Raw genomic sequence first — 12,449 nt, forward strand, 5'->3', positions numbered from 1 at the left:
TGAATAAGCTTCAATGCTCCAGGTAATATAGAAATCATGGGTAGTAAGATTATACATTTTGTGTAACAACCTTAACAAAAATCAAGGGGTGCCTCCACAAACCAAGACCAAGCAACATCTCAAGAAATGTATTGTAAATTAACCACAGCTGATGGCCAAGATCCATTTTCTGCTCTCTTTCTTTTATGCTCCTTTTTACGATGCATTTTAGTTTTTATAGAGGTTTATATTAGCTAATGATTGCAGTTAACTCTTCATGTGCTGGTAAATTTCCCAGCGTCTAAATGCTGTTTTCCTGCATGTGACTCTGTACCATGAAATGAAATCAGACCACTCTAGGCATGTTACTAAAAGAATAGGAGACAAGATGTAGCTGAAAGAAGTGCTTTACTCAACAATAGAGGCACTCATAGAGAAGACAGTATCTAACTGTCAAAACTGTACGCCTACAGTACGTAGCATATGGAATATTCCAACAGACAGAAAAGAACGGGGGAGGGGGGCAGCAAACATAGAATGGCTCTTGCCAATGAGGAACTGTGCAAAATCTAACATTACCAAGGGATGATGCTCTGGAAACAGGCAATGGAAGAGCAGTCCGCGGGGGTGGGATGACTCGCTGTTGATGTTCTGGTGCTAGACCTCAGCGCGGACGCCTGCCTTGTGAATCACAGCGTCTCACTCTCTAGTCTCAGCCTTGTGATGGGTGTTTCACAGTCTGCTGTGTTCACCTCATTTCTGGAGAACTGCTCCCACGGGCTTCAATTCATCAACCTCATGACTGCGCGTGTCCAGGTAATACATTGGGTACCCTGGGGCCCACCTCCACCTCCGCTCCTCTCTAATGTTTACCTGCAGTACTAATGGAGGTCATTATCTCTCTCGGAACCTGCTCCATCACTCGTACATGGACAATACAGAGATATATGTGGGAGCCACTGGCGAGACGGACCAGTGTTCAACTCGCGAGCACGGTCTGAATGGAAAAGCGCTCAGCATGTCCACAGGCGTCCTGTAGCTCAATCGATCCAAAATGAAACTCAGCTCCTTTTGGTCAAACCCCATCAGGAAAACATGGCCACCCTTCAGTTGCTCCCTCCACTACCGGTCCATTCGAGCCCATGGCCACACGAGCTGCAATCCCTCCTATTTTGTTTATTTAGGGTATTCATAGAGTGTAAGCCTCACCTCAGCAGGCAGTGCAAAACTGTACAAAGAACATCATCTAAACAACGTCATAGCACAAAATGCACAATTGTATTGTATTGTAATTGCATTTATATAGCGCTTATTACCCCTGACGAGGCGTCAAAGCGCTTTTTCGGCGAGTAGCACGCTACTCCGGGACCCAAACTTTATAAATAAATAAATAAATAGAGGATTAGTGTTGAATTAGTATAGTGAAACATGCAAGTACATTTTAAGTGGTGGATAGGTTAGTCAGTTATTTAGATTTGGAATGATAGCAGAAGGATAGAGGAGGACAAAGGTTTGTATTTATATAGCACTTGTTGACGAAGGAAGCCTACAAAGGATTAGTGGTGAATTAATATGGTGAAATATGAAGTAATTTCAGTGGTGGATTTTAGTCAGTTACTTGGAGTGAGCGGAGGGATAAAAGGGGAAGAAAGATTTGCATTCATATAGCACTTGTTACCCCTGATGGGTGTTGAATAGCTTTTCTGGCGAGTAGCACGCCACTCCAGAACCCATATAGGATTACTGTTGAAAATTAGTATAGTAAAAAAAAATAGGAAGTAATTTGAGTAGTGGTTATGTTATTCAGGTATTTGGGTAGTATATTAGTATAGTTTAATATGGAATTTGAGAAGTGAACATGTTAGTCTGTTAATTTTGATTGAAAAGGATAGTGGAGGGATAAAAGAGTAAAAGAATTTTTTTGTTTAGGTCTTAGCAGTAGGAGAAGGCTTTTGGATGAGTAAAAGGGAGTTTTGGAGGGGAGGACTCAGAGGGAAGAGTTTAGAAAGGTTTGTTTTAGGGGATCGGTATAGTAAAAGAGGTGTCACATGAAGCAAGGAGGGGTAGAGTAGGAGAGACTCTAGAAAGGGTTATTTTGGCAATCATAGTAGTGGTTTTGGATAAATGAGAGAGTGGATTTAGAGGATATATTGATAGAAGTATAGGATGAGAGATAGGGTAGTTCATTGGAAGGAGTAGTAGAAGAAGTTTGAGATGAGTCAGAAGGTTGGGCTAGAAGATATATTGAGCGAAGTATAGGCTGAGAAATAGGGTAGTGCATTGGAAATGCTAAATTAGAAGAAAGTGATAAATATATAGATCCATAATTACATTGAAAGTATATAGATACATAAAGGAGGTACGTCTATGTAGATTAAATATATTGATAGAGGCACAGGATGAGAAATAGGGTAGTACATTGGATATGCTTTTTTAGGAGAAAAGTAACAGACACACAGATCCAAGTACATGGAAGGTATATAGATGCAGAATGGAAGTATGTACATGTAGACCAAAGATGATTCTTATTTATTTATTATTTTTTCTCTCAACAACATAATTATTTTACTTGTTTATACAAAGTAATACACAAAGATAAGTACATATCTATAGTGGAAAAAATGCTTGTATACAGAGGTGCTTATGTGGGGAGGAGCCAAATCTTGAGTAGTTGTCTGAAGATAAGGTGGTTGTCGGAGGACCTTATGTTGGGGGTAAAGAGTTCCATAGTTTGGCTGCTTGAAGAGAAGAGAAGGATGTGCCATCCATGGTTTTTTTCTTGTATGGTGGGATTTTGAGGCGAGATGCTCCTTTAGAGCGGAGGTTCCTTTGTTGAATGTGTTTGGTGATTTTACTCCTGATGAAGAGCGGTCCCATTCCATGTATTGCTTTGTGGGTGATACAAAGCAGCTTGAACGTGGATCTTCTGGCAACCGGTAACCAATGCAGGGCTTTCAAGGCAGGAGAGATGTGGTCTCGCGGTTTGATATGCAAGAGTATTCTGGCAGCCGAGTTCTGAATCCGATGTAGTCTTTTCATGGTCGTTAAAGGTGATCCATGGTAGAGGCTATTGGCGTAATAGAGTTTGGACAGAACAAGGGAGAAGTAGCTTGGACCTTGTGTGGAAATCCCAAATGATGGAAAATTTGTCGCAGCGTTTTTATAGTAGCAAAGCTTGATCTTGCTAGTTTATCCACTTGGGCATTCATCGACAGCTTGGAGTCCATGGTCATTCCAAGGTTTCTTACTTCCTGAGATAATTTAGGCAGTGATCCCAGTTCATCAGGCCATGCGGCAAGCGGGTTGTAATGTTTCCAATCGCCACACGTGAGTATTTCATTTTTTGAAGCATTCAATTTGAGATGGCTTCAGGTCATTCACTGATCCACGGCTCTGAGACAGCTGAAAACTGGTGATTTTCCAATGTCTTTGGGGCATGCCAGTTGAAGGAGTATTTGCGTGTCATCTGCATAGTTATAGCACGTGAGGTGAAATTTATTGATCAGTACTGGTAATGACTTCATGTAGATGTTGAAAAATTGGGCGAGATGATAGAACCTTGAGGGACCCCTGCTTTTGTGGAGTATGGTTTGGACGAGAAAGGTGGGGTATGGATGACATTAGTTCTGTTTCGAAGGTAGGACGCTATCCAGTCTGAAGCAGTTCCCTCTATGCTAGCTTCATAGAGTCTTTGTTTCAGAGTGTCATGGTCAACCGTGTCAAAGGCAGGTGAGAGGTCCAAGAGGAGTAGTGCAGCAACCCCGTTGCGGTCAACTGTATTCTTTAGGTCATCCCAGATGGCAAGGAGGGCAGATTCAGTGCCTCTTCTGGGACGGAATCCTGTTTGGAAGACTGAAAGTATGTCATTCTCTTCAATGAATTGTGACATCTGGGCGAACGCTGCTCTTTCTATCAGTTTGCCCAGGAACGGTCCATTTGTAATGGGTCTGTATTTGTCAGGTTCAGTGGGTCCAAGTTTGTTTTCTTCAGTAAAGGGCGTATGTATGACTTTTTGAGTTCTTCTGGAAATATTCCAGTATTTAAGGAATCATTGATGATTCTTCTTACTGGAGTGGCAGCAGAGGTTGTTAAAAGAATTGTCTTGAAAGTTGATGGTGGACAGGGGTCAGAAGGGCTGCCGGTAGGCCTGCTTGCTTTGACCACGTCGATCAATTCATCGTGTGAGATGTGTTGGAAGGAATGGAGAGGCTTGATTAGAGCATTCTTGGATTGTTGTTTTGTACAAGGGTTAGTGCTGGTGCTTTGTTTCGGTTTTAAGTATGATTCCAATGTGTCTGCTTTGTCCATGTAACGATTTGCCAGTTGGTCTGTGAAATCTTGAGTAACAGGATGAGTTCCTTCTAGGCAATTTGGTTTGCGAAATTCATTGAGTATTTTATAGAATTCTTTATTGGCACATTTAGCGTTTTGAATTCTGTCCGAGTAGTACCTTTTCTTAGCTTTTTTGATAGCCGATTTGTATAATCTGTTAATTTTCTGTAGGTGAAGTTTGTCTTGTTTGGCGTTTGTTTTGAGCCAGGTACATTGCGGCTTTCTAATTTGTTGTTTTATGTCTTTTATTTCTATGTTCCTCCAAAGGGCTTTTTTTCTTTTGTTCTGTTGTGGGGTTTTGAGTGGTATCAGGATGTCAAAAGCTTCCTGTAGCCACTCATATAGATTTTGAACAGAATTTATGATTTCCAGATTTGTACTGGATGTTAGTTGTGTTTCCAAGTGTTCCAAACTGAGTTTGTTCCACGGCCGATAGGTGGATGGATGTAAGGTAGTTTTATGTGAGCCGCTTAGCGTTGTTTTATGTTGGAAGGCAAGCAAGTGGTGGTCTGACCATGTGACTGGAGTTGTAGTTTGAAAGGTAACTAGTTCAGTATTAGCAAAAATGTCATCTAGGATAGGTCCAGCGCTGTGTGTCAGATTGTGGACAATCTGATGCAGGTTCATTGCATCTAGGCCGGTGATTATAGTTTTTGGATGGGTCATATTGGGTTTATCAAACCAAATGTTAAGGTCATACAGAACGCATATATATAGGTTGGAGTATATTTTTATCAGGTTTGAAACTGTATCTAGAGGTGCGCCTGGGAATGTTGCCTTGCTAGGTGGAGGTCTGTCAAGGAGCAGGAAGTTACAGGAAGAAGACGGTGTAGGATTGCATCTTGTTAGAAGAGCCTCACAATTCTTTATGGAGATGTTGTCAATGATATGTATTGTTTGCCTGAATACAATAGCTAGACCACCTCCTTTTCAGGCTATACGATTTTGGGTGATTATTTGATAGACTAGTGGAATGGCTTCATGCAGGACTGGAGCCATATCTTCTCCCAACCATTATTCGGTTATGAATAGTATATCTGGTTTTGCATCGGTGAGAAGGTCGTAGATGTGATGCTTGTTTTTAGAAAGGGATCAAGCATTTATTAGTAGACAGTTTAGTGAGTGGCCTTTGGTGAAAGTGGGACTTTGTTTGGGAGAAGAGTGATCAGTATTGTGTGGGTGTGTAGCAGGTGTTTTTTTAGTGCTGGTATTAGCTGTATTAGGTAGCTATTCTGTATCGTGTTCCTCATCCAGCATGCTAAGAAGGCATTTTGATGGGTCTGCATGTGTATATGTTGGGGATGGTGTTTGAGAGTGAGTTGGAGTGCTGTGTTGCTTTTGTGGTGTAACATTGTTGTGAAGTAGACATGGGGAAGCAAAGTTGTGGGGTGAGGGATAGATAGTTTCAAGAGTAATGATAGGATAATGGAGCTTAGGAGAAGTAAGTAAACACTTTATGTTAGGCTGTGTATTTTTGATCAGGTGTTAGTCATTTTTTTCAGTAGTAGTGCATGTTGAGCTTCTCGCTGAATTCAAGAAGCCCAGAGGTTTTCCTTCAGTGTAGTAGAAATGTCATCCAAATACTCTTGTGCGCTGATGGATAAGGCTTGAATTTGAGCTTTTATCTTACACTCACTGTAGGAAAGTGCCCCTTTTAAAATGGGTACCCCCACCCCCTTTTGGCTGCTATCTGTTGCAATTCTGACTGAACGTGTGCTGGGTTCCTATCTAGGTTCACAGCACCAGTGTTCTTTTACTAAACTGTATATTTGTTCCACAGTATGCAACCCTCTAGGATCCACTCAAACCCCTAGTAGATGGTACCCCTGGTACCTAGGGCATTGGACCTAGAGAGAGCCCCTAAGGGCAGCAGCACAAGGTATGCCACGCTAAGGGACCCCTCACAAAGCTCATGCAAATTTCCATTTTAGCCTGCATGTCTTGGTGCAGAGAAAACTAAAGAGTTGACATGGCACACATCCCTGTGTGCCATGCCTGCCAGAACTACATATGGTATAGGTAAGTCACCCCTATGGCAGGCTTCACAGCCCTAAGGCATGGTTCACAATGTGAGGGCACATCTTTGAGACTGGATATGTCCCGGTGATATCTAAGTTCACCCTTAGATATTACCAGTGCACCGGGAAGCCATAACGATCACATGGGCTGGACACTCGTCATTACGAGTTCCCCATCTACATGATAGTTTCACTGTACCCGAAGGTGTTTGGCACCAAATACCTCAGCTTAATAAACCCACACTGGTGCCATTGCACTCCTAACCCCAAGCACTCAGATTCGATAGATCAACAGAAGAAGGACAAAGTAGAGTCACTACCTAGCAAGAACTGCAGCAAAACTTTGGACTTTGGCGAGAAACCCTGCCGTACTCATCCCTCTTTCAACAATCGCAACAGAGTGACTCATCCTGCGAGCTGGAGAACTTCCAAACCCTTGGTTAGCCTGCCAGCACTTCAACAAACACTGAAAGTCTCCCTTGGAGTAGAGGAGCTACTCCGCTGCAGTCCGCAGGCACCGACAAGCAGAGTTCGGACCACCACCTTTCACTCCCCAGCCTGACCGACACCACAGATGACCAGAAGAAGCTACTCATGCTCTGGAAGATCAGATCTTTCCCCCGACCCAGTGTGAAGATACCAGGATGAACCGAAGCAGTCCAGTGCCAAACCTAGGGGTAACAGAAGCTCTGCACCAAAACCCGACTTTGAGTGTCTAGTCCAGATCCCCACTGCACCAGGACCAAGCAGATGTTGCGGGGCATCGGCATCACTGACACCCACTTCGAGGCTGGCCCAGCTGCTTTGATTTTGCCCCTGCCAACTGTTTGTCCCTGACCATGAGGTGCATCTTTGGGCATTCAGCCCAGCTGACCAAACTAGTTTGCCCAGAAGTCGCCCGGCACGGGTCCTGACCAACTTGCTGTGCACCCATGCTCCAAGGCCCCTTGCAACCTGATCCCCCATTTGGGAGCCCTTGGACTTGCCGGCAAGTCCCCCTGTGCAGCCTCTTTCCAGGTTGTCCCCCTTCTCTGTAGCGCCAGTTACCAGCCTCACCTGCACTCTGCTGCCAGTAAAACCCAGGCCATTCCCGAAGAACTGCTGATGGTACTTTGAATCTTGGCCCAATACTACTCAGATTCCAGAAGGTGAACCCCTAAAACCGACTGTAGTTACTATAATGCAACTTTGACTTTTCCTTCCATAGGATTGCATTGTACGTAAAAGCTCACAGGTGTGAAACGTTTAATTACCTCTGTATATTTTTTATGAAAACTGTACTTATCTTGAAACAAAGTTCTTCAGCTTTAAATATATTTAAAAGAAGTGTTCTCTTTCTAAATTGGTTTCAGATTTATTCTTTGAGTATGTGTCTCATTTATTGCCTCGGTGTGTACAACAAATGCTTAGCACTACCCCCTGATAAGCCTTACTGCTTGCCCACACTACCACAAAAGAGAGCGTTAGTATTATCTGCTTTTTGCTCAGTAAACCAGTTGGGGACACACTGGACTCTCTGCACATTGTACTTCGTTTAAGTAAACTATATAGACAGCCAGCTTCCTACACCCACTTTTTGATTCCATCCTGGCCAGGGATACGGATGAGGAAGAGGCATAGCCTGAGACATACAGGCCAGTGACCTACAGATCTTTGAGATACAGATGTGTGTCTGGAATGCTAGTGGATATAGAATGAAGATTACTGGGGGGGGGAGGTGAAGCCAGAAAAAACCCTGCAAAAGCTGGGTAGGAAGGGTGTTCTGGGGGGCTCCATCTCAATAAATTGTTAATGGTTTACTAGGAATGGTCAAAGCCAATGTACGAAGTTATGCCAAAAATCCTTGCAAAGTATATAGATACTGGGAAGAACTTTGTGGCCCACAGTGATGATAGTCACCTAAAGGTCAGCAAGGACTTGGAGGCAGGTATCATTTTCATCTGAAGTGTGACCGGTGTTCTACACCGATTGGATGATGGCTGTTTAGACGCTTCAGTGTAGCTTGGAGCCAGTTCAGTAGGAGCGATGGTCTACTTTGCTGGGGATTGTAAGGTGAGGTGGGATCTCTGGAGTAGTGGGTCAGACATGGTCAATTCTGAAGGAGAATGCGAAGGCTCCCAATATTAGATAAGCATTGAAGGTGGAAGGGATTCCTTCACTAGTGACATCATGCCTAAGAAAAGTAGCTTGCGGCCTTCAAGGAGAGGATGTTAGAAAGGCAAGAGAGAGCTGGAAACTGGTAGTAAGACCATATTAACGAGCCTCAAGGTTGTCTTGAGCCTGGTTCGTTCGATCTCTATGACATCTTATTGAGTTTTCCTACGAAGAGTTAACTGACCGATTGACAAGCTGACTACATTTATAACTTGCACACTGCCTCTAAGGTCTCTTGGCGCAGAATTAATTTACGGCTGTGAAATCTCTATTGAGTGTACAAGGATGGATCTGCTAGGGGGTTGCTTCCATGACATACTGCTTTGCAAAGAGCCCTGCTTTGATTATTGGATTGTGTAAATTTGCCTGAGAGCACTCAGCTTTGCAAGCGTGATTTACTGCTCATGGTGGGAGCTGATGATCTTGAGAATGATGGAGTTTGCATGTGAACTGGGCTTGTGTGGCAGCTACTGTTGTTTGAGGGTGGCTCTGTTGTTAATATTCAGTTTCTGTGTGCACCGGATTGTGGGTGGGTTGGTAGTGGTCAATGTAAGGGGAGAGTAAAGGAAGCTTTGGTTGTGAATATCTGTAAATCCTGACATCTGGTGTGTGTGAGGGTCTGTTGGCATGGGTGATGAGCGGGCAATCAGTTCCAATGATATGCAGGTAATTGGAGGAGGAATCCAGTGATCGGATCCATACGGAAGCTGGTCTGTGGTACGTGAGGGTCTGGCGTGGATTATGATGTCCAGGATGTTGTCTTTGTTAGCAGTGGAGCCCCTTGTTTGCTGGTTGAGATCTACTGAGTGAAGTTTAAAACGTACCGCTGCCATGTTCCTGTTTTTTTAGCGGCTTGAGTGGTTGTAAGACCTTGGTTGGTGACAGAAACTTTTCTCTGTTCTTTAATTGGTAAGAACTATTGGCAGCACGGCCAAACTCAAAGTAAAAGGCAAAGTTTGCTATGCCAGATGCAGTCCACTCAAAGAGGTGAGGAGGCGAATACATTTACAATGTTCTGAACTTATATTTGTTTAATACTAGCTAACATAACTAGGGAACATGGTACTAGAATATCTGGTTCACACAAACGGGCATCAGGTGTAATGGTTAAGAAGTTACGGTGCAGGCTTAGCACAGAAGCTGTGGAGCTGATCAGAGCTTCCGCAGCATTCTGGGAAGATGGCGCCCAGGGTGTGGACAATGGAGGGAGGTTGTGAGTGAGGACCTCCAATGCAGGCTTCTGGAGGGCTTCTCTCATGTTCGCACCACTACGACAGGAAGTGGAGGGAGCAGTAATGTACTGAAGTGTGCTGCATGTCACAGACACGTGATGCCGGGACTGGCAGAGGTTAAAGGTCACTCTGTGGGTAGAGCTAGTGGACAGGCAGCAAAGGAGCTCTCTATTCCAGCTACTTTCCAAAATACAGCACCGGTGAGCCTCCAGCTGCGAAGGGTGAAAGGGCACAGAGCTCCCTGGCACCTCCACTTCTCATCACCGACGGCTCAGGGGACTGCAGCCTCAGTGCTCGAGCCCGAGGTCTTCTGTCACAGGCCCAGTCCAATGCAAGCCAGCAGGGGGCATCTTCTCAGCGCTATTCCACCAGGTGCTGTCAGGAAGAGGACCGCCACGTAGGAGCCTCTTTGGGCAGGTTAACAGTTCCAGAACAAGCATTTACAATGCAACGGTCTCGCCTTTGCAAAAGTTAGAGCTATTGGCATTGTAAATTACAAACTTTTAATTTAAGTGTTGGTTTTGAAAACAGATAAATAAATGGCAATGTCATTTACAATGCCAATAGCTTAATCTCTCTCGTTGGAGCGCTTTACACGAGCACCGTATTTACATTACACATTCGGGCACGGGGAGATTAAGTGATTTGCCCAAAATCACAGGATGTGGACACGACCTTGAAGCTCGAACCCTGATTTCCAGCAGCAGCGTCGGGTGTTTATGCCGACGGACCACATCCTCTCAGATTCTTGCTGTAAACGCCCGGCAGTAGAACACTGAAAGTCGGCAGCCTCGCATCTGCTTTTAATGTGCTAATCTGAACACATGTGGTGTTGCCTGCACAATTAATAACTGTAACATATTCCTGATTTCAATATGTAACAGGTTAAATAATCACGAAAAAGAGACCGTGCCTATACATCAGAACATATAATACGTCCGCCGTAAGCTACCGGTAACTTAACACTACATTATAAAACCTGTGTGGTGGTATTGTATGCTACCCATCACTCACAGTGGGACAACCTCGCACCCCGGGCTGCCTTTACTCATGCTTGCTGTCTTGCGCGCTTGTCTGATTGGTTCATTGGAAGCAGACCACAATTATGACTCCCAGAATGCACCCTCAGTACAAATAAAGCCCAGGCTTGGGGACATAGTGCTGTGATGACATGGAGTGAGGTTGTACGCCCAAACAAGTGCTGGCTTAAATAAGCACATAGCATAACATAGCATTATGTGGCATGGTATACTACGGGAAAACATCAAGGTACAACATAAGCATAACACAACACAGCATCAATGCATAACATAGAACAGAGTACTGCAAAACGGCCTACAGTCGCATGGCATAAACACCACAACACATAACATACTAAAGCACAACAAAAGAATATAGGGCAGTGTAACACAGAAAAACAGCATAACACAGCAAAAGAGAACACAACGACAAACCAAAATTTAGCATAACATAGTAACAGGCAGCAGAATAAATTGTGGGATAATTAACAACAGCAAACACACAGCCAAAGCACTAAGATAACATCGCAAAGCATACCATACTTGAGCGTTAAATAAGCATAATAATACCTACCAGCTCACACACGTGCACCCACGCATAATTTAAGACAACGTAACCCGGCAAATCAAAACATGGCTCGCACAATGCAGTACAAGACAATAAATGGTGACCGCTCCTTTCTAGCAGTCTCAGCCGTTCCTTTGGGAATATGCGTTCACTTTCCTGCCTTTAATGGGCATACGCGGAAGCGGCGAAGTGAAACGTGTGCCCAGAAGCCTTTGCATAAACGCATTTGGGTTTTGGGGACTTAACTTGAAATAAACTGACTTGGATCCCATGGCAAATACTGGACCTTGTTATCAAGAAAGGCCCGCTTCAGAAGTTCCCGGGTAAATCATTAGAATGAATAAGGAAACGGGGTGCAGGTGTGCTCTCCCTTATAATACATTCCTAGCGCTTTGATCATGTCGTCACCGGTATAGTGCACACCCCATAAAGAATACCTAACAGAGTGATACTTCTGAAAGCGATGAAAGGCTGAGACGGACTAATCTGACTCGCTCTTTCATCCGTCTCCTTATGTCATGCTTTTCGTGCAGCGCACTCCCCATAAAACAAGCAGCCAGCTAACAAACCATAGAATCCCAGAAGCAACTGCTGTGCGTCCATTCAGCAATGGGAATGTGAGCGCAGCGAAGGAGGTAAGTTACACGAAACCCTAATGTATCCCAAAAGTGGCCTGCTTGCCTCAAGCATTCGGTGAAGTGAATTAAGTCTGAATAAGGCACACAGTTAAACACAGAGCTATAGTATGACAGTAACACTGCATACATGCAGAAAAGCGTGTGCTTGAAACCTCACAAAAGCAGGACATCTGAAAAGGTCAGAGCAAATGCCAGCACGTGGTAGTGAACGGTGGCATTTCCACGCCCAAGACTAAATTCAATCACTTCATGTCATCTCAAAATCTCACACGAATAATAACAATGGAGGTAATGGAAACAAGGACACTATTTACAATGAAAATCTAGAATGTTCCATTCTCAAAACAGTAGCAAGCTTGAAAGCTCCCAAGCTCACTGGCTGCGTTGCAAGATGAAGACACTGGGCATAACTCGCAAAAGGGCCTGCCAGCTGGGCTGTGCACTCGCCCTACACGGCACGCTAGAGCCACTCAACCCCATAATTATCAGGAGGATTAAAAATGGTTACT

The 12,449-nt window shown here is 44.2% G+C and overlaps 1 protein-coding gene across 1 annotated transcript in view; it reads right to left on the reverse strand.

The window, feature by feature from the left end:
* CDH24 (cadherin 24) overlaps positions 1–12,449 on the reverse strand; it is a 799,438-nt gene that overhangs the window by 634,659 nt on the left and 152,330 nt on the right. The window lies entirely within an intron of this gene.

Source organism: Lissotriton helveticus, chromosome 5_1 (genome assembly GCF_964261635.1).
Source record: "Lissotriton helveticus chromosome 5_1, aLisHel1.1, whole genome shotgun sequence".
Classification (NCBI taxonomy): domain Eukaryota; kingdom Metazoa; phylum Chordata; class Amphibia; order Caudata; family Salamandridae; genus Lissotriton; species Lissotriton helveticus.